Below are 4,664 nucleotides of genomic sequence, written 5' to 3' on the forward strand. Positions count from 1 at the left end.
TTCTCACCGAGAGCTCTCTCCCCCTGTCGCGTCCCCTCGTTTGTCACGTTCTGTCCTGTGTCACGGGTGTCTGCACGTATTTGTCCCGGAACTGCTCTGCCCTGCTGCATAGCCTGTAACAGGACAAGTCCCAGGAGTTGAAATTTCTGCTGCGGGGTGTAGTTCGGCTCTAGATTGTATTCGTAGATTGACATGTTTGGTGCTGTTAAGTTATCCTGCAGCCGTTTGACATTACTCCTACCTTTCTTTCAGATGCAGGCAGATTAAATCTGTAGCAGAGCCCCCAATCCCGGGTCAAGGGGTTTTCCCTGAGAAGGTCAGTCGCTGTTTGTGTTTGCAGGGGAAGCATAAATGGTGACTATGTTACAGCACTGTTCTTTGTCTTTATTATTAGGAAGTCCAGGCAGATAGCTGCAGCCAAGGCCAAGTGTGCCAGGTGAGCAGTGGACAGAAGCAGTTGTTCTCGCACAGGTCTCAGTTTCTGGTGCACCTCTAACCATCCGTTCTCATTTGCGTGCTTTAGGCCATCCACTCGGCGTACGCTAAGCCCATGTCATCAGGTGGCGGACGGACCGGGTTTCCTGCACTCGTGAGCCCTCCGGAAGTATGACGGGACCCCGTGATGAAGCCCACGCATCTTGTATTTCAAGGTCCCGTCTGGGTAGCTCACGGGAACGGCCGAGGAGCTGCGGTGAGTCGGGGAGGTAGGGAGGAGGAGAGGGGGTCCACTCCAGTTTCAGCCGTGCCCAGTCACCTTGTCTCCACTTAACCTAGGCGTACCTCGTGACGGCAGCGTCGGCCTCGGAGCACGGCCGAAGCGTGCGGCCCGAACGCCAGGGCTCTCTTAGGAGAAGGTGAGTAGCAGAATTGTCAGGTTTTAGCCCATGTGCTGTTAAGATTGTGCACTGATGTTTCCTTTTCTTTGTCTTGGCAGACGAAGAGATAAGAGCCTGGTGACAGCTGGAACTTCCCAGACGGGGAGGTGGCCTTCTTTTGCACTCGACAGGGATTTGCACGCCCAGAAGTGTGCAAGATAAGTCGAGGGCTACGACCCACTGAGGGGAGGGAAGCGGGGTGCTGGCTTGGGACTGCCCGGAAGGGATTTTTGAGTCTGCTTTGGAGATGGGGATGTCTAAGAAGTGTCTCCTTAGGCCACCTAAAGGGAAAGCGTCTCTTTTGATCTCAGCGCTGAGGTGCGCAGGGCAGAGCAGTTCCGGTGTGGGTCGTGTCACTTGTCTCTTGTGCATTCTGTGTTGTTTGGGTCTGTCACGTCACTTGTCTTTTTTTACCTTAGCTGTCTGAGGGTCATCTTGGCATCTGTGATCTTTGCGTTCCTTGGCCCGGCCCCAACGCCACAGGCCTTTTGACTCGGGAGTCCCGACAGGCATCGCAGTGGTATCTGTCTTTAGAAGCATCCGGTCGGATGTCTTTGAAGGTCTCGTTCTGAGCGGTAGCGACAGCCGCACGCCCCAAGGATCCATTATAGCGGCTTAGGACTCGTGAGAACGCCGAGCTAGGTAGCTCATTCTTACCGTAGGCTTTTCAGGCATCCGCTTGTGCAGTTCTCGGAAGACATCGTTTTCTTAGCATCTTCTTCCTGCAGGGTTCTTTGAGCCTCATCGGCTCCGAGCCGTCCGTCTCCCCTAGGTCATCTCGTTCCGCAATCTCTCTGTCCTCGCGGGCATTTTTCTCGCCAAGAGATTTTTCTCCTTGTGGCGTCCCCTCGTTTGTCGTGTCCTGTCCTGTGTCACGGGTGTCTGCACATATTTGTCCCGGAGCTGCTCTGTCCTGCTGCATAGCCTGGTGTAATTGCACAAGTCCTGGAGACCTGCAATTTGGAATGGGGGATGTAGTTGTATTCTAGATGGTATTCCTAGATTCACACAGGATGCTTGGACCTGTTAAGTTATCCTACAGTTGTTTGAATTTTCTCCTAACTTTCTTTCAGATGCAGACATTTAAGATCTGTGGCAGAGCGCCCCTCCTGGGTCAGGGGGTTTTCCCTGAGAAGGTCAGTCGCTGTTTGTGTTTGCAGGGGAAGCATAAATGGTGACTATGTTACAGCACTGTTCTTTGTCTTTATTATTAGGAAGTCCAGGCAGATAGCTGCAGCCAAGGCCAAGTGTGCCAGGTGAGCAGTGGACAGAAGCAGTTGTTCTCGCACAGGTCTCAGTTTCTGGTGCACCTCTAACCATCCGTTCTCATTTGCGTGCTTTAGGCCATCCACTCGGCGTACGCTAAGCCCATGTCATCAGGTGGCGGACGGACCGGGTTTCCTGCACTCGTGAGCCCTCCGGAAGTATGACGGGACCCCGTGATGAAGCCCACGCATCTTGTATTTCAAGGTCCCGTCTGGGTAGCTCACGGGAACGGCCGAGGAGCTGCGGTGAGTCGGGGAGGTAGGGAGGAGGAGAGGGGGTCCACTCCAGTTTCAGCCGTGCCCAGTCACCTTGTCTCCACTTAACCTAGGCGTACCTCGTGACGGCAGCGTCGGCCTCGGAGCACGGCCGAAGCGTGCGGCCCGAACGCCAGGGCTCTCTTAGGAGAAGGTGAGTAGCAGAATTGTCAGGTTTTAGCCCATGTGCTGTTAAGATTGTGCACTGATGTTTCCTTTTCTTTGTCTTGGCAGACGAAGAGATAAGAGCCTGGTGACAGCTGGAACTTCCCAGACGGGGAGGTGGCCTTCTTTTGCACTCGACAGGGATTTGCACGCCCAGAAGTGTGCAAGATAAGTCGAGGGCTACGACCCACTGAGGGGAGGGAAGCGGGGTGCTGGCTTGGGACTGCCCGGAAGGGATTTTTGAGTCTGCTTTGGAGATGGGGATGTCTAAGAAGTGTCTCCTTAGGCCACCTAAAGGGAAAGTGTCTCTTTTGATCTCAGCGCTGAGGTGCGCAGGGCAGAGCAGTTCCGGTGTGGGTCGTGTCACTTGTCTCTTGTGCATTCTGTGTTGTTTGGGTCTGTCACGTCACTTGTCTTTTTTTACCTTAGCTGTCTGAGGGTCATCTTGGCATCTGTGATCTTTGCGTTCCTTGGCCCGGCCCCAACGCCACAGGCCTTTTGACTCGGGAGTCCCGACAGGCATCGCAGTGGTATCTGTCTTTAGAAGCATCCGGTCGGATGTCTTTGAAGGTCTCGTTCTGAGCGGTAGCGACAGCCGCACGCCCCAAGGATCCATTATAGCGGCTTAGGACTCGTGAGAACGCCGAGCTAGGTAGCTCATTCTTACCGTAGGCTTTTCAGGCATCCGCTTGTGCAGTTCTCGGAAGACATCGTTTTCTTAGCATCTTCTTCCTGCAGGGTTCTTTGAGCCTCATCGGCTCCGAGCCGTCCGTCTCCCCTAGGTCATCTCGTTCCGCAATCTCTCTGTCCTCGCGGGCATTTTTCTCGCCAAGAGATTTTTCTCCTTGTGGCGTCCCCTCGTTTGTCGTGTCCTGTCCTGTGTCACGGGTGTCTGCACATATTTGTCCCGGAGCTGCTCTGTCCTGCTGCATAGCCTGGTGTAATTGCACAAGTCCTGGAGACCTGCAATTTGGAATGGGGGATGTAGTTGTATTCTAGATGGTATTCCTAGATTCACACAGGATGCTGGGACCTGTTAAGTTATCCTACAGTTGTTTGAATTTTCTCCTAACTTTCTTTCAGATGCAGACATTTAAGATCTGTGGCAGAGCGCCCCTCCTGGGTCAGGGGGTTTTCCCTGAGAAGGTCAGTCGCTGTTTGTATTTGCAGGGGAAGCGTACATGGTGACTATGTTACAGCACTGTTCTTTGTCTATTATTAGGCAGTCCAGGCAGATAGCTGCAGTCAAGGCCAAGTGTGCCAGGTGAGCAGTGGACAGAGGCAGTTGTTCTCGCACAGGTCTCAGTTTCTGGTGAAAGTCTAAGCATCCCCTTTTTTTTTTTTTTATTTTTTTTATTTTAGGCAGTCCTCTTGCGAGATGTCTCTGATCCCAGGTGTCTGAGGCCAGGTGGGTGCAAGCTTAAGGTGTAGGTGGGCGTACTTGTCGGGTCAGGGTGGTGGTCTTTTCTTAGTATCTCAGTGTGGTTTTTTTTGCTTTGTTTCTTTGCAGGTGTCATTGCTGCTCTAGGCGTGTGAAGGAACAGAGTCAAGCGGGTGAGTCGGCATTTAGGCAGGGTGACTCATAGGTGACCGTTATGCGGCAGCACGCTAAGCCTGTACCTTTTCCTTTTGTAGGTATCCTCCTGGCAGCCTGTTGAGTCGCATCAAGATTTCAGGTGAGCCGGGGCAGCGGTGCGTCAGAGTTCCGGGGATTCCTCTTTTGCAGGGCGCTAGTTGCATTTTCTGTTTTGTCTTAGGTACCGTGAGGAGGCGCATAGCTGAAGTTTGGAAACGGCAGCACCGAAGCGGACGTAGAGAACGTGTCGCCGTCCACGTCCGGCTGACGATGGATTTTGTCCGGTCGTCTTGCAAAAGCTAAGTGTCGGGGCCAGTAGGTGGGAGAAGGGGAAAAACCTTTACTATCACAGGAGACAATTAGATGTTAGCTTAGAGGAGAGGCCCATAGTGGGACGGGCCCCTCGGAAGCAGAGGGAGAGGGTTTCTCCTCAGCCTCACCAGAGTCTTCGCCGGGCAGGGCAGTTCCGATCCATCTTCGCGTCCTCGCGAGGTTTGCGTCGGCGGCCTTCTTCGACTCTCGACATCG

General features: G+C 53.5%; 1 long non-coding RNA gene across 1 annotated transcript; it reads left to right on the forward strand.

Annotated features, from left to right (window-relative positions):
• The first annotated feature begins 4,084 nt into the window (after positions 1-4,084).
• LOC128815474 (uncharacterized) lies at positions 4,085-4,399 on the forward strand. Its single transcript, XR_008439654.1, has 3 exons — positions 4,085-4,114; positions 4,196-4,236; positions 4,318-4,399. It is a non-coding gene; the product is annotated as an uncharacterized LOC128815474 (long non-coding RNA).
• Positions 4,400-4,664: the final 265 nt, after the last annotated feature.

This window comes from Vidua macroura, chromosome 16 (assembly GCF_024509145.1).
Source record: "Vidua macroura isolate BioBank_ID:100142 chromosome 16, ASM2450914v1, whole genome shotgun sequence".
NCBI classification, from domain to species: Eukaryota; Metazoa; Chordata; class Aves; order Passeriformes; family Viduidae; genus Vidua; species Vidua macroura.